Below are 18710 nucleotides of genomic sequence, written 5' to 3'. Positions count from 1 at the left end.
TCGCTTAAGTGACTAAAGTCATGTTAAAAAGTTTAAGTTGGTTATGCGATGCTTTTTCATCACTAATATCCTCGCTATACACTTTGCATAAAGGATGTATTGTAGTGACGATAGTTTTTACATCACTTATGCAATGACAATCAATTGCTTTATGCCTCACTGTAGGGGGGTCATTGTGGTAGTGATTGCATATCTATTCCCTTCTTTGACATCATGACATATAGTCCAACCAATTCCAAGTAGACTAGTGCCCATTATAATAATGATAGGCTTTCCATCTATGTACTCTACTTTCCTCAATGTTGGTGCGGTTCTCAAAAGCTTGTTTTGTTTCCTTACAACTTCGATATGTCTCCTATCTCGTCAAAGAATTTTTGTCCCTATATTAATAATTGCCACAGGTCATCTACAATGTGATGAAAATGGGAAATCCAAATTAAGTCTCCAAGAAACCTTCTAGATTTAGACACACTAATGAACATATCGCTGTTAAATTCTTTATGATTTCAAATTTTGCAAGACAAGGCCTTCTTCCATGAGGTCCACACATATGACCCCCTATCAATACTTCATTAACCACCAGCCACTTATTTCTAACTCAAGAGGGTTGAATTCACTTCCTCCAACTTGGTAAGGATTTTCTCACAATCTCACATATGATCATTGACAAGATTTTTGCAACCTTATTCATACAACTCTTCATCTTTCTATTTCTCTATACATCCCTTAATGGATGTGTCATCCAAGAATGGCAAAGTTATACTTGGAATATAGTATGTGGTTGATATCTACAAGCCATCTTCCATTCTCATAAATACTCCTAGCACTCCAACCTTGATTATAGTCTTTGTGATAGTAAGGGCCCAATAGTTCTTGGGATAATAACCCTTGGGTATTACCCCTAAAGCCACTTTAGGCTCAGTATAATGTACATGCCATACATATGCTGTCATTTTATGGCATATCACAATCTCTTTTGCAAATATTCACTTTAGCACCATTTATATTAAGATCTTTGTCTTCTTCCTTGGCAGCGTATGAATTTGCATCATCTCTAAAAACCAATTATGTGATGTGTAAACATGTTTTTTCTTCATGTTATACTATAGCCTCAATTGCCTCACCCAGAAACTTTCATTTTCTTTTTATAATTTCTAAAAAAATTTCATGGAATTCTCTATTTTTTACTCTAAGGATTTGACCTAATGTTTGTTGAGATATTTGCAATCACACCTACTTTAGTCCCTTTGTATAGGACAGCTAGGCTAGGAAGATGCAGTCCATTCTAGTAAGAGAGACAAAATCCCATATGCACAGTGAATGTTAAGTGCTACCAAAGAACTCTATATAATGATGTACTTGAACTATCACTTTCATATGATGATAATGCAATAGTACTTGTCTCTTTTTTCAAGTGTCTGTGTCATTGTTGTCCATACACCAGATTGTGTTTATGAGTTCAAGTTTCAATCTTGAAACCTAATTCACTTGTGTAAAAGTTGTCTACATTGTCATGACAACATGAGTTGTGTCTTTATCTTCCATCCTCCATAGCTTCCACCTTTGCCATGCTCTAGATCCCGCATCTTTAACATGGTATCAGAGCCCAATTGAGTATGGCATTACCCTTCTCTACTCTCTCAATCTCTCTTAACCTCAAGTCAGCTCAAGTTCAGCTCATGGTTCCATTTCTTACCTCCATCTCTACTTGACCTTCCTTGGCAGCCATAGCCAGTAGCACCCTATCAACTTGAAGCTCCTGGATCTCTCTCCACAGGTCATATGTGAATCTGCTCTCTTTTGGACATTTGTTCCTTGACTCCCAAGTCTTCTCTGTATCACTTAATAGCCTGACATTGGCCACTCCATAGCTCAGCATTGTGAGTTTACACAGTTGTTGCCCTGTGTGTCTGCCATAGCCAGATAGACCCTGCCAACTTTGAGGAGTTGAATCTTGCAATAGAGGGCATAAATCTCCTTTCTATCTTCTACAAACTTGTTCCCCAACTTTTGGTGAATCATCATACACAACACACCTTGACATTGGCCACTGTATGCAACGACATTGCTAAAATTTGTTGCTGCTATCAAGACTGCGCCTATTGATGTTCGAGCTGCTGCCGCCATCGCTACAGGCCGCGATCTAGACGAGGATCATAGGGCTTTGATAGGACTTGAAAAGAGCTACATTTCCATTTTTTTTTTTTGAAAATGATCAACCATAGCTCCTGCAATTAGTAGAAAACCAGGCCCCTATCATGAAACCCTAAAATCCACCATAGCCAATTTTCCACTCAAGCTCAACAATCTCATTATTTTCTCTCTCCTGCCACTTGGAGCAACAAACTGCCACTCTGATATATTGTCCCAGCATCAAATCAAGGAGGGGAAGAACCTATAAATATTGAAGAAGGATTGACGACCCTGAACAAAGAAGATTCAAGCTCAACATCAACACAGACATAGTCTCCGCATAGTGTGTTTTCACACTGTCATTACTTGTGTCTCTTAACACATTGTAATCTGCTCTTCCACTGATAAATCTCAAATTTCTAAAGTTGATTTGCTATTGTTCCCGTAAGTATAACATGGGCAAAGAATCTCCAACTGCTCATTTCAAAGGACTCGGGTTTCACACTTGGCAAACCCGCATCAAACTCATCCTGATGAAGAAAGGCCTCTGGGCCATTACCACTGGAAGAGAAAAGAAGCCTCATGATGTAGATCTTGCTATAACTTGGCAAAAGGATGATGATAAGGCTCAGGCCATTATCAAACTGGAGCTAGAGGATAGCTATATCCACCATGTGGATAACTAAGAGACCTCACATGATACATGGAAGAGACTTGACACCTTGTTTGGTGCACTGTCTAAATCATCAAAGTATGGTCTCCTGATTGAGTTTTTCAGGCTTGAAATGAAGTCCAACACATCACTTTCCACACATCTAAATTACATGGAAGGACTTATAACCCAACTTGTAGGAATCAACATTAAAATGGAAGAAGATGTTTGCATCCAAGCATCACTGTTAGAAGAGGAAAAGAAGCTAAAAACTAAGGAAGAACCAAGTACCTCTAGAGATGAGCATACATTATATGTTGGCAACAGGTACAAAGGCAAGAAGGATCAGCTCTTCTGTGACTTCTGCAAAAGGATCGGACACACTGAGAAGTTCTGCCATGCAAGAAAGAGGTCCCAAAAGGCCTATCTAGTTGCAGTTCAAGAAGAAGAAGAAAATGGAGCAAAGGAAGAAGAAGAAGAAGACCACCAGGATAACGACAAACCTCATCAGTTGTTCTATTCAGATAGACTTTTTTAGTTTTGTGTTTCCTAGCCCTAATGTCTCAAACATAAACTTGTAAAACTCCTCAGTTATCCTTGTACTACAGCCTCTGTACACTTTGTAAGGCTCCTACTACAGCCTCTAGATGTCTGTCATGTTTGTGGTACCCACACTTAGCCTTTTCTGCGACAGCCTCTAGTGTTTGGCCATGTTTATGGTGTGCCCACACTTTGTACGTATTGCTTTCACTAAAGCCTCTACACACTTTGTACTTTTGGTTGTGATTGAGGAGGGGTGTTGAGATATTTGCAATCACACCTACTTTAGTCCCTTTGTATAGGATAGCTAGGCTAGGAAAATACAGTACATTCTAGGAAGAGAGACAAAATCCCATATGCACAATGGATGTTAAGTGCTACCAAAGAACTCTATATAATGATGTACTTGAACTATCACTTTCATATGATGATAATGCAATAGTACTTGTCTCTTTCTGTCAAGTGTCTGTGTCATTGTTGTCCATACACAAGATTATGTTTATGAGTTTAAGTCTCAATCTTGAAACCTAATTAGCTTGTATAACAGTTGTCTACATTGTCATGACAACATGATTTGTGTCTTTATCTTCCATCCTCCATAGCTTCCGCCTTTTCCATGCTCTAGATCTTGCATCTTTAACAATGTTAACTTGATTTTACTCTTTAGAATATTCTCTTCCAAATCCTTTTTAAGATTTGTACCTATCTCTATGTTAGAGAGAATCTTGTCTCTTGGTTGCTTTCCCTTTTGCTTTTCCTGTTTCATTTCTTTCTTCTATTTCCTCTTTTGTACATCTTCCATGCTGTGCTCTAGATGGGGTCTAGTAGGAGCCCTAGATTGCTCATGCTCTATCCTTTCATCCCCTCTAATAACCATCTTTAAGGTCCCTAGGTTCTTGTCACTCTTTTTTCTTTATATTCCACTATTATATTTGTATTCTATTACTTTATCGAGTAAACATACAATAAGAATCCACAATAAAATCCCACAACGTCTTCTCTCGAATACTTACATCTACATACTTTTGCTCTACCTTCAACACTTTACCCTTTCATGCAATTTGCATGGCATGGATCTATAACTCTACTTACCTAGATTGTAAACTAGAGATCTCTTTTAACTAGCAACATCTACGATTGGATATGCATTTTTCACTACAAGATCTTCAAGAATCTTCTGCATACCTCCCTTCACAAACTTTGCATTTTCATGAATCATCCCATCCTTCCAAATAATAAAAAGATTTCAACATCTTTGTATGGCTCGTAGCCTCTACCCTCATGCTTTAGACTATCACACCATATGCAACATTGAACAAAATCTTTCCTAGATGGGTCCTCAAAGTAGAGACTAATTTGTCAATCTTGCATAATTTTTATAAGTTCTTTCATCCACTCCTTCATATCTACCACCAAGCACACCAACAAGTCGAGAAGCTAATAGAGAAGAAGAATAATAATAAGGGCTTCACATTTCCTTAGTCTCTTACTCAACACACCTCTCATTCTCTCTCTCTCTCTCTTACTCTCTATAATGGAAGCAAAATGATAGAATAGAAGAAGAGAATGAAAAGCTGTAAAGTTACATTAACAGAGCTTTCACTACATGGATGCACCAAAAATTTAAATATAACTAAGATCTCCCACTCTTATATACACCATGATACAATTTTGCCTTATTTTCATTTTAGAATTTGTATCCATTTTCGGTTTTAGGGTTTCTACAACTATGAAATAGGGTTTAAACCATCTCTTAAGTGTCCTGTCCACTTTCTGGACTCTAGGCTATTCAATCCTTTGTTAGATATGATCAATGCCCCACCCTCATTAGGTGCTACCAATGATCCATGGTGCTCAAAGTTGTAAGGCCCCCATTATGAGGAGAAGCCAAATGTGAGCCCAGACATTGGTTGAGTCCTCACTTGTATATCAGATGAGGTCTATGTGACCGGATGGCAAAAAGGTGACCGTTGTGGGTCTAATCTTTGGGTTAGATAGAGTGGTTAAGCTGGTAGCAACTCGAGGCGCATTGCATCGAGTTGCGGTGTAAGGGAGTTAAAAGGGCCCGATGGTAAAGGGAATATTCCCTGGAATATTCCCTGGCCGACTAGTGGAGGCTCATATGGTAGGTCGGGGTCAGCAGGCGACCTAACGACCTTCGCGGGCTATAAAAGCTCAACCCCTTCACAGCCATCTCTCACTCATCTTTCACCCAGTCAGAGTTGTTGTTCCAGCTAGCCTTAAGCTCTTCACCTATCTTTTGTTTAGATCGCCATCTAAGCTTCACACAGTGGAAGCGCACGGGTGGACAGAGCCATCTTTTTATCAGTTGTTTGAAGTTAAAGAATTTACTGATTCTCCTCTTATCTGTTGTGTACTCTCTATCTCTTTCTCAGATTCTGTTCGCTGCGCCGTGTAATATTTTACATCCTTGAAGCATGCTTACGTATTAACCTAAATAGATGTAGTAAATACTATTCTAATCACATTTCAATATACAAAACCACAGAGTAGTTGCAACTGCAATAACTACAAATAATAAATGCAATGTGTATAACTCTCACAAAATAATGCAATCATAATAAGGATGTGTTGTTGAAGTATAAAAATAATACAAATGTACAAACATAATACATTAAAGCTCCAAAAAATAATATCCTTCAAAAGATATTTTTTGGCACTTGCACTTTTGGCTTTGTCTTTGAAGATATTGTTAATATGCATACACAAACACACACACTCACTCACTCACTCACTCTCACTCACACACACACACACACACACACACACACTCTCTCTCTCTCTCTCTCTCTCTCTCTCTCTCTCATGTATATTTCCAAACTCTATTCTCCTTGTAGCTTCAATAAAACTTCTGGTGAAAAATCCAATAGGACCCTAAGTGAATATTAAATGTTATGCATAGAGAGAAAGACTTGGTGGATATATTACAAAAACTTTTTGAGATTTTGATGTGTTTGAAGAACAGACAGAGTGATTATGTCACTAAAGTAGATCTATTCAACTTCGCAAAGTAATAAACATGTATTTCTCTATAATATTCATGTCTTTCATCAACTAGCTAGCTTCTTGTGTGGATGATGGAGGGTAATTGGCAATGTCTAGATATTATTGAAGGTTAAATTCATACTTGAAGATAAGAAAAATAACGATAAGTTGTTGGTTCACTTGTTTTTCTTGTAAAGAGAATATATTTTAATATTTATAATGGCATTCATGTATTCATTCTTGTAGTTTATGAAATCACAGCAGCAAAATAAGGCACAAGAAACCAAAATTCTCTTTGAGAAGCTAAGTCAGTTGCCATAAAACCCAAGATCTCCATAGATTGAGAGAGAGACGTCTATAAAGAAGAAAACTTCAACTAAGAAGCCAATAGCAAAAAGCCAATTTTCAAGAAGGGAACTAAGAGTGAAGGACACAGAGAGAAGATTGCAAGCGTATTAAAGATAGAGCTCTAGTAGGAATAGTGGTGTCAAAAAATCCCTTCTTTTTTCTTTTGATGGCATCTATGGGTCAAAAAATCAGCTAGGCAAGCTCGAGTAGAATTCTCCATCTTGAAGGTGTAGTCAAACTCTTGAAGTTGTATCACCCACTTAGTGATTCTCGCTGAAACATCCATGTGCTGTAAGGCATAGGGAAAATGCTCTTCTGTCGTGATCACTGTGAACGGCCTAGGGAGAAGATAAGGACAAAACTTTCTTACAACAAACATTAGAGACAAAACCATCACTTCCACCATATTGTACCCTCGTTCTGATGCTGTCATTACTCTGCTAGAAAAGTAAACCGGTCTCATTAAGCCAGTTTTAGCATCCTTTTGTATTAGTGCTGCCCCTAGAGCATCTTCCCCAAAACTCGAGTTGGCAAAAAACTCTTGATCCCAGCAAGGCTGTAAAATTATAGGAAGGGTGCTAAGAGCCTTCTTCACCTCATGAAATCACCTTTCGCTTTCGTCACTCCACAGGAGCTCCTCAGAGTGGGTCAACTGTTGCAGTGGAAATACTAATTGGCAGACGAGATGAATGAACCGTCCCATATATCGCACCTTCTAAATGAAAGAGGTTAGTTGCTTCACAGAAGATGGTGATGGCACTACCAATAGGTCCTTAACTTTGTTTGGATCTGCTTCAATGCCCCTCTCACTTATGACATGCCCTAACAAAGTTACACTGCTTTCGCCAATGCGACACTTCTGATGGTTTAACTGCCCCCCCATTTGTGCAAGGCGGTTGAAAGCTTCATCCACCTTCCCTAGATGTAGAGCCTTAGAACTATAAATACAAAAATCATCAATAAAGACCCTGATGGATTTTCCAAAATATGGTTGGAAGACATAATTCATGAATCACTGGAAGGTAGCTCGGGCATTTGTTAATCCAAATGGCATTGCTTTGTAAGCAAAACACTTCCAAGGCATAATGAAGGTGCTCTTCTGTTGATCCTCCTCAGCTATTCAGATCTGGAAATAACCTGAATACCCATCACAAACAGTGTATCTCTCATGCCTAGCGACCTCGTTGAGTATTTCATCCTGAAAGGGAAGAGGAAAGTGATCTCTCTTTATTGCAGCATTTAGCGACTTGTAGTCCACACAAATCCTCCATTTTCCATTCTTCTTGGGTGTTACCACTACAAGTGAAACCCACTCTGAGTCCCCTATTGGATAGATGAAGCCTGCCTTCAAAAGTCGTTGCACCTCAGTGAGTAGAGTGTTTTGTTGAACTACTCCCAACCGTTGTAGTCGTTGCACCACTGGCCTTGCTCCCTCTTTTAGATTAATGTGATGTTGTACTACTGTCACACCTGTGATGTGTGTTCATAATCAAAAATAAAAAATGGAGAGTGTTTTATCACCACTTTCATGTAGGATGCCTTCTCCTTAACTGATAGATCCTTAGCCAACATTTTTTCTAACCCCTCCTTCTCGACCTTTGGAAGCTGTTGCCGAATTTCACTACTAGAAGGCCCTTTTAATGTAATCCCCATCACTTCTAGAGAGCTTTCTTCCTCCTTATTATAAGACTCTCCCTCAATCATAGATGACCCTCGCTGGAACTCCATTCATCAACGGTGGTCTCTAACACAAGATCCTTATGTCAGCCCTCCTTCATGTTGTAGATAGTGCTCTTCCATTTTTTCTATAGCCTCTTTTGTGGCCTTAGCTCTAAAGCCCCTGTCTCCCAATCTTGTCTGGCTTTCATTCCCATTAGCCATGGTCGCCCGAGAATGAGCAAATACCCGTCCCCCTTCACTGGCATCACATACATGTCAAGCTCCAATTGCACTCCACACACCTTTACCTTGACTTTCTTATAACTCCCAAACAATTTACTACTACATTGTTAGTCATTTTGGCCCCAAATTTAGTAGTTTTATTTATGTCTAATCCCAAATGATACATCAACTTTTCCGTCACGACACAAATCTCTGCACCTCCATCCACATATATCTTTGACACTCTCTGCCCATTGATTTCTACTTCTACTAGAGGCACAATATCTTTCATATTTATAGCCTGGATTGCATTCACATGTCTATTCTTCATGGGTCTAGTGCTTACCATCTTTGACCATTGTCGCCGCACTGTTGGAGATAGATGAAATAATTGTGGCAATGAAATTTTTGGCCCTTGATCCCTCACATCAGCAAGCAAATCATAAGCTCTAGTACCTTTACCCAGGGAAAAATCATCTGGCTCAATGTGTTGGCATGAGCGAGCCCTCCTCTTTTTACTGTTGCGTGTCTTTGTAGCCATTGATGACTCTGCCTCCTCTTCCTTATTTTCAACCTCTTTTGGTGGTGTAGGCTCCATTCTCTCAATTCTACGGGCTTTCTTCACCGGCATTGCTTCAACCTCTACTACTTTGGCCTTCCCTTTGACATCACTCTCATCTAAACTAATTATCCTGACATCATGATTCTCTGGCGGTTGGACAGGCAAGGGCGGCACCTCTGCAAGTGGTCGAGGATTGTAACGTATCCACTAGAATAATCCAGGACACGTCTTAGCAGTCCATCAGAAAGGATGTCTAGAAAGCTCCGCCCGGCATTCCCATGGAATGTTACGGGATTTGCGATCTAGGTCTTCCCGCGTCTGCCACATAGCAGAAGTATCCTGGCCGTTCCCACTTAGGATCGACCTGAATTAGGGTTTTCCTGATTGGTCATTAGCTAACAGCAACTAGCGTCAGACTTGAGCGAACTACTTTACGCAGAAACGCCAGGTCCGAAGCGGATTCACGCTGCACTTGGTTCAAGGAGAATGGAAAACGAGAGGGATGCAAAGCTCAACCTCTCTGTCATAAGGCATAGTCCCATTCCGTTCCCCTAAAACAGTGTAAATTGGGTAAGACGTAACTCTATGTCATCGTTCTCGTTATTCGTTTTGATGATGATGATCGTCCTGCTGTTCTTCGAGATTTTTGAGAAAAGTTCCCAGCTAACCAGGACCACCCAATCGTAGGACGGACCCATGGCCCATCCTCCGCACTTTCCTCAGTTTGTTTTAGTTATGTAATTATCTAACACATTAATTTGACATATAACAATCAGCTTCTTTAATTAACCCGGTTAAGCACTGGTTCAGTAATATTTCAAACGGAAATATTAATGTAATATTTCCGTTTGAAATATTACTAGACCAACCTCCCGCACATCGTAAATTTGTGAAAAGATTATCTCCATTTCCGGTAGTTGATTTATGATCGTACGCGAGAAAAGGAGTACTCCGCATTGGTAAATCGGGACCGAGGAATCATGACCTCTCCACTGGCAAAGCGTGACCAAGGTTTAAATAACCCGCATAACCATAGGTAAACTCCCTCTTGGGAGGAGGTCAAGAGATTAATGTCATAATTAGTGCAAATTTTTTTATTTCCTTTCCCCAGCCGAAGCGTGGCTGAGGGAAGGGGATGGACTGAAGTAGGGAACTTGAGAGGTGGAGGGGAGATGAGCCATGCAGGCCACCACGTGGGAGGGTGTCCTCTCCCCCCTTTCTTATATAAACCCCCTCTAACGGGGGAGTTGGGAGGGCGACCATGATGAAGGGCGACCGTGATGGAGGGCGACCGTGATGGAGGGGGACCGTGATGAAGGGCGACCGTGATGGAGGGCGACCGTGATGGAGGGGCCGTGAGGAGGCGACCGTGTGGAGGATCAGAAGAAAGGAGAGAGAGGACGGATCGACTCTACTGCTGCCGTTGTCATCTCACATGTGACCCCCCTGTGGTTAAGTGGGAGGAGGATAGAGAAAGGAGAGTGGGGAACGCTGCCGTGAGGAAGGGAGGAGGCTGCCACACTAGGAAAAAAAGGCACGGGAAGGCACGATTAGAGTGGAGAGGCCGAATGCTGCTGTGAGGAAAGGGGAAGGATCAGACGATTCTGCCGCTGCCATCGCCATTCCGCCGCCTGCTGTGCCACGGTCCGTCTACGGCGTTGGGCTGCCATCCATACTCCCTGCCATCATCGCTATAATGATTAATTTCCCCCCTTTTCTGTCGTCGACCTCTACTTTAATCATTACCCCCTTTTTCCTCCCACGTCACGTCTGTGACATGCTGAAGAAGCTCCCTTAGAACCTTCTAAGGATAAGGCTACTTTAGGCCTTGTGCACACGGGTTGCACCCCGGGTGTTGAAAACCCACACTCGTAGCTCCATCTCCTACGCAAGGAGGAAAGGTATCGACCTACACGCAACCTTGCAGAGCATGAACAAAGGCTAGAAGGAATCCGTGGAGTCCATAATCACGTCTACGATGGCTCCCAAGAAGATGCAAGGCACACCGGCGGGACGTTCCTCCCCGAACTTACATGTGGACATCACTGCGGATCCACAAGCCCAGGTTCTATGAATTTAATTCCACGTATAAGAAATGCTTTAAACACGCTTAATTCCAGAGGGAAAATGCATTTTACGCTTATCGTTAATTCATGTGGTAGTGATAGAAGTACATTTGATAAATTATCTCTTTGAATGATTGATAAGGATTGGTGCATATCATGCAATTGGATCGTTTGTATCTCCAAAGTTATAAATGTAAATCACTTACTCGCCCTATGAACTTAGTCGCAAATTGCCTTGTCGTGCATTTTCAAAGTGGAAGTCTACAACACATATTGCCCAGGGTTAAAGAGGAAATTGTTAAGTGCATTGGCCGTGAAGGAAAAGAGTATCTTGCATTTAGTCAATAACTTCCTTCATTATGACTCGCATGAGGAAATTGTTAACTTCCGCTGCACGGCATTAAAATGGAACAATGGACATTGCATGTTGCTTGCAAAGATGTTTGTCGAACGGATTAAAGGTTGCATGTCACATGAACTTCATTAACAATGTTGTATTTAGAAAAGAGTCGCATGTTACATATTCGTCGTGCGTAAATTTCATTTCATTTAGTTGCATTTAGAAAATATCGCATATCATATCAAAGCATGAAATTCTAAAGCTTAGACAAAAAGAATTGTGAGCATGATTCGTGAATGCAAGTCCTAGTTGGATCAATGGAAGTTATGCTGAAATTTAACATACCTTTTGGCCTTAATAAGAAAAGTTAGGGATTGTGAATCTAGTCGTACGTAGAAGCAATGAATCGTGTGCTTACGTAAATTGTGACAAAAATGCAACTAGTTTTCCCCTTTTAGATCAAGTAAACATCTCTAGGAATGGTTCGTCCTTATCGCAAGACAAGTAAACTCGAATACCTAAATCACTTAAACCACAAAGTATTCGCATAGGATGGCTAAACCGATACATAACCCAAGTGCTAACTAGGGTTTAGCACGTTAAGGACTTGATCTAGTTCCAAGCACTTGTTACCAAGACGAACCCTTGAACCAAAGGTCCTACCCACATTCATGGAATGTAGGGACAATTGGATGCTCATGCATAAAACGATCTAAGGTTTCTACCCTAAGGATCACTCGTTCAAATGATGAAACTCGGATTGAGTTGGAATTCCTAGGACCGTGGTCGGCCTAGTGTAATTAGGAATGGGTTGGGTAAGAAGACACCCTAAACCCTGCTTCTCGTCTGGAGATAAGCCGTTCAATGGGTGAAATGATCCCGTGGAATAGATGCAACACATGTGCAAAAAGTTGCAACATCGCATAGACTTGTGATTTGTTCACAAGAGAGTTTTGCCATTTCTTGAAATGAGGTTGGCAAGTTATTGCGCAAATTTAACTTACAAGAGGATGAGTAATCATCCTGTTATATCACATTTCTTGGGAAAAATTGCCAAGTAAAAGGGAAGTTAGGTATTTGCCTGGACGCAAATGACCAATCAATAAATTGAAGCGACATGGTCGCCAGGATTTACTATTAATAAAACCTAAGGTATTGGTTAAGTTGGGTTAACAGGGTATGGCCCTAACCCAAGGACAAAAGGGTGAACAAACAAACCCTTGGGGATCTTGCCAAGTTGCAATTGATCCCAGATCGAATGCTGGATGCATTCGGAGAGAAGGATTCACTTCTTAACAGTTGGCCAAATAAACGACCACTGGAAATTGATTGTGCTTGTAATAGTTTAGAAAGCACTGTTTGCATTGTTTGCTCAAGGAACTAAAGGTTGAAAAGATATCTAAATGCTTCAGGTTGAAGGCCTGAAGGGAGAGGCAGCTTCAGTTACCCTCGACTGCCTGCCTGACCCTAACCAAGGGGGTTGTTGACCGCGCCGGGAATGTGGACCGAACCTGCCGCGAGAGGTCTTTCCGTTGAGCTCTACTTGGAGTAGGAGGACGCTTGGGTGCCAGGGGGGGCTCTGGCCGTAAATCCCTCGCCTTTCGGGTCCTGCACAAGAGGCTAACGTGACTCGGGATTGGATCTCGAGGCCCGCATACTAGTCTACGGGCAGAAGCTTGGAATAGTGATCCCTGGCAGATTACTGAATAAGCCTTCGGGCGGATTAGGGACAAGCCTACGGGCGGAACTCCTTGTATTTCAAAGATAAATGATGATATGATAATAAAGAAGTTGTTTGATACTGTTTTTCTATGTCACGTGATAAGATTACGTGAAGGAACCAGTGCTTAACGGGATTAGTCAAGGAAGCTGTTTGTTATATGTCAAATTAATGTGTTAGGTAATTACATAACTAAAACAAACCGAGAAAAGTGCGGAGGATGGACCATGGGTCCGTCCTATGGATGGGTGGTCCCGGTTAGCCGGGAACTTTTCTCAAAAATCTTGAAAAACAACAGGATGATCATCATCATCAAAACAAATAATGGGAACGATGACCTAGAGATACATCTTGCCCAATTTACGCTGTTTTAGGGGAACGGAATGGGACTATGCCTTATGGCAGAGAGGTTGAGCCTTGCATCCCTCTCGTTTCCCATTCTCCTTGAACCAAGTGCAGCGTGAATCCGCTTCGGACCTGGCGTTTCTGCGTAAAATAGTTCGCTCGGGTCTGACGCTAGTTGCTGTTAGTTAATGACCAAACAGGAAAACCCAAATTCAGGTCGATCCTAAGTGGGAACGGCCAGGATACTTCCGCTACGTGGCAGACGCGGGAAGACCTAGATCGCAAGTCCCGTAACATTCCATGGGAGTGCCGGGCAGAGTTTTCTAGACATCCTTTCCGATGGACTGCTAAGACGTGTCCGGGATGATTCTAGTGGACACGTTACAGTTGGTATCAGAGCCGACCAACAATGGAATTGTTTTCGTGAGATCTCAATAAAATGAAGTAAAGAAATTGTTGCTGTCCAAACATTTCCTCATCTACAATACTGTCTTGCAGAACTATGAAGCGTGGAACAAGTTTTTGGTGTTCCGGATCATGTTTATGACTGCAATGCATTCTCCGCATTATAGGCAGAGAATTGAAATGATGAACATCCTGGAGCAGATTTATAATCCATCACCTTTATATATAGAATGAAGATGGATTGGGTCTTCAGGAATCTACTACATAGCTGCCCACCGGTTCGCTTATCTACAAACCAACCTAAAGAGGATCAAGTGGTTGGAAGATTTGAAAGTCGTGAAGCTGTTCATTTTTGTGGAAGCTCACGTAAATTCGACTTTGCATATTCAAGGTCGGAGGGTTGAATTGAACTCATATGTATATGAGGAAGTAACCCATGTAATCCCAGCTGACAGGATTAAGGTGTTGGGCCGCCATGGGAAGTATGGATTCCAGCGGAAAGGATATCCTGAACTTCCGATGAATTATCGATTCCTAAAGATCCATGACCCAAAACCCTACTATTACACAGTTCCTGTAGACAAATCCAATACAATGTTGTTCTCCCCAAACTAAATGTAATGATTGGATTATCATCACATGAGATGTTGTATAAGGCTACGCCCATGTAAATATAAATAAGGACTTCTTTTATCAATATCCGATTGTGCATCAGGGTTGTTACGAAAAGCTAAGTAGCTTCATGATTTACGAGATAGCTGAACTAAAGTTAAGCTAATGTCAACTATCATATAATAACATTAAGAAAACTTTTACCCAGGCACAACCCCAGGTACAGGCTCCAAATTCGCCCCCTACATCAAGTACTGATGTGATCCAGGAGAAGAAGTTCCTCCTCAAGCAGATAAAGCCACCCGAGTTTGACGGGAAAGGCAGATTCGTCTAGTCTGATGCTGAAATTTGGATTGAATCTATGGAGGATTACTTCGAAGCAGCTGGTACTGCTCCCACCAATCAGGCCATGCTCGCCAAATTAAAACTCACCGGTGAAGCTAGATTATGGTGGAAACAATGGTGCAGGGATCAAGGGACTTCAGAGGGGTCCGTTACCTGGGAGAAGTTAAAGCAAGCCGTGCAGGGGAGATATTTGCCACCTGCATATCGTACACAGAAAATGAATGAGTTCTATGAGCTAAAACAGTTAGGACTCACCCTTGACGCATACTACTCTAAATTTGTCTCACTCTTAAAGTATGCGCCACAAATGGACACGACGCAGCAGGTGTCCAAATTTTGCGCAGGCTTAAATCCACCTGTAAATACTCGTCTCGAATCTATGCGACCATCAGATCTTCAGGATGCACTCATTCGAGCGGCACCTATAATTCAGGAAGTGCAAGCTAAACCAAGGGGTATTAAGAATTGGGCTTATAGCGACCCGAACAGAGGGGCATTCAGACCCCAAGTTAAGAGAGTTCAAGGCCACAATCAGGGACAAAGGAAGAAAGCAAGGACAAATAATGTCAATAACTTTGTTCCTACTCACAGTAATGGCCGAAACCTCCGATGTTTCCACTGCAACGAACTCGGTCACTTCAAAAGGCAATGTCCCAAGCTCAGCGAGGGACACCGTCAAGGTGCATGCCGCGGTCAAGGAGTCGCCACCCGTGGAAGAGGGAGAACTGCCTGCATTACCAATAGGCAAAGATGTGAAGCAGAAGAAGAGGAAGATCCGACTATGGAAGCGGAATTCGAAAGAGCGACAGTCCATGCCGCTTTACACAAGAAGGGGCCGAATCGCCAGTTCTCGGTGATTCAAACACCGTCGGACTATCAAGGTAAAGGTTTCAAAACCTTGATTGATTGTGGCAGTACACATTCCTTTATCTCACCAGCGTGTGCTAAAAGATTAGGAATAGCCACAGTAGAAGCTCCTACCCTACTTGTGGAATTGGCAAACGGTCGTGAGGTAACTTGTACCAGGCAAACTGCTAAGGAGGAGTTCTATCTGGGAGGAAAGAAAACCTCAGTCAAATTCAGAGTCATGAATTTAGGTATCCATGAGTGTCTACTTGGGATGGATTGGCTTAAGCCTAATGACGCTCACATCCACTGTGGAAAGGGTCAAGTTTCCTTTCGAAACTCTGAAAGAGAGTTTGTTACAACTCAAGGTGAGGCAGGAGAGCCAAGAATCCAGTTAGCCAAAGTATCGCGGATCATAAAAGGGGTTAGAAAAGGATTACCTGTTTACCTGATCAAACTCAACAAATTAGATCAAAGGCAAGAGTTTCATGAGGGACCCTCTTGGCTAAAGGAATACGCTGACGTATTCCCTGAGGAATTAACTGAACTTCCACCTCCAAGAGAAGTTGATCATGAAATAAGGCTAATGCCTGGAGCTGCGCCAATTGCAAAGAGACCTTATAGAATGTCCATACCAGAAGCTATTGAGTTGAAGGAACAACTCAAGCAACTGTTAGATCAGGGTTACATCCGGCCCAGTAACTCACCATGGGGAGCTCCAGTACTATTCCAGAAAAAGAAAGATGGGACACTTCGACTATGTATTGATTACCGTGGGCTGAATCAATCAACAGTCAAGAATAAGTATCCTATTCCTAGAATAGATGAGCTTCTTGATCGCCTTCAAGGTGCAAAGATCTTCTCCAAAAATTGATCTCAGGTCAGGTTACTATCAAATCAGGATCAAGGATGAAGATATTCCAAAAACGGCCTTCAATACAAGATATGGGCACTTCGAATTCTTGGTTATGTCATTCGGGCTTACAAATGCACCTGCCACCTTCAATAGATTAATGCAGGATATTTTTAGACCATATCTTGATGATTTCGTGCTTGTCTTCTTCGATGACACCTTAGTTTATTCTAAACAGGAAGAAGATCATGAACCTCAACTTTGGATTGTCCTTGAGACAATGAGGTCTCATAAGTTGTATGCAAAAATGAAGAAGTGTGCATTCTTCAAACGTCAGATTGATTATCTAGGATTCATAGTATCATCAGAAGGAATATCAGTAGACCCAGCCAAAGTCAGAGATGTGCTTGAATGGCCAATACCAGTATCCGTCAAAGAAATACGTAGTTTTCTTGGCTTGACAGGATGGTATAGGGTCTTTATCAAAAACTATGCTTTGATTGCAGCACCTCTTACCGACTTACTAAAGAAGCAGACTTCTATTACATGGTCAACTCCCGAACAAAATAGCTTCGACCAATTGAAGCAATGTTTGGTATCAGCACCTATTCTAAAACTTCCTGACCTCAATAAGGAGTTCGAGGTAGTAACTGATGCCAGCATTCTTGCCTTGGGGTGTGTACTTATGCAGGAAGGTCATCCAGTAGCATATTCTTCAAGGAAATTGAAGAGTCATGAAAAGAATTATGCCACGCATGATCTGGAGTTATTAGCTGTCATCCATGCTCTAAAGCTTTGGAGACATTACCTGTTGGGTAACAGGTTTACTCTAGTAACCGATCATAAGAGTCTCAAATGGATTTTTACCCAGAACGAGCTCAACATGAGGCAACGTCGATGGATTGAAGTATTGGAGGAGTATGATTTTGAAATCAAGTATCGACCAGGGAAAGAGAATGTAGTTGCCGATGCACTTAGTCGCAAGGCATTCCTAAATTCCCTAATCTTGCAGAATCCATCAACAGCCAGATCTCTGGCTACAAAGGTATCTATGCCAAGCAACCCTATGCTCGAACTAGCTAGAGAAGAAGCATGCCATGATTTGGCCTACCAAACCATGATAAAGGAAATATCTACCAAGGAGCAGAATCTGAAGTCACAAGCTAAGTATCGGGAATTTTCCATTGATAATGGACTTGTCTACTACAGGACAAGGCTATGTATACCAACAAGCCAGTCACTTAAGCAGAAGATATTATGGGAAGCTCACGATTCCCCATTCTCAGGACATCCTGGCTATGCCAAGACTCTCATTACAGTTAGGAAAACCTAAAGGTTCATAATGTATTCCATATCAGTCTATTGAAGAATGAAGTATGTACCTAACCCTAACCATGTACTTGATGACCAACATATTGCAATGCCTAGTCAAGGAGTCCTTGAACTAAGACCGGACAAGATTTTAGATGTTTGGGAGAGACAGTTAAGATCTAGAACCTTGAAAGAATGCCTCGTCCAGTGGGAAGATTATCCCGAGGAGGATACCACTTGGGTGGATGAAAAGCACTCTCAACCATAAATATCCCCAGTTCATCTCGAGATGAGGACATCTCGATTCCTCCAAGGGGAAGAGAATGTAATATTTCCGTTTGAAATATTACTAGACCAACCTCCCGCACATCGTAAATTTGTGAAAAGATTATCTCCATTTCCGGTAGTTGATTTATGATCGTACGCGAGAAAAGGAGTACTCCGCATTGGTAAATCGGGACCGAGGAATCATGACCTCTCCACTGGCAAAGCGTGACCGAGGTTTAAATAACCCGCATAACCATAGGTAAACTCCCTCTTGGGAGGAGGTCAAGAGATTAATGTCATAATTAATGCAAATTTTTTTATTTCCTTTCCCCAGCCAAAGCGTGGCTGAGGGAAGGGGATGGACTGAAGTAGGGAACTTGAGAGGTGGAGGGGAGATGAGCCATGCAGGCCACCACGTGGGAGGGTGTCCTCTCCCCCCTTTCTTATATAAACCCCCTCTAACGGGGGAGTTGGGAGG

The sequence above is a fragment of the Lygodium microphyllum genome, chromosome 27, assembly GCF_053477565.2.
Source record: "Lygodium microphyllum isolate KBCC chromosome 27, Lygodium_microphyllum_v1.1.10, whole genome shotgun sequence".
In the NCBI taxonomy this organism is placed as follows: Eukaryota; Viridiplantae; Streptophyta; class Polypodiopsida; order Schizaeales; family Lygodiaceae; genus Lygodium; species Lygodium microphyllum.
The sequence above is the reverse complement of the archived record's forward strand: the minus strand, read 5'-3'. Positions refer to the sequence as shown.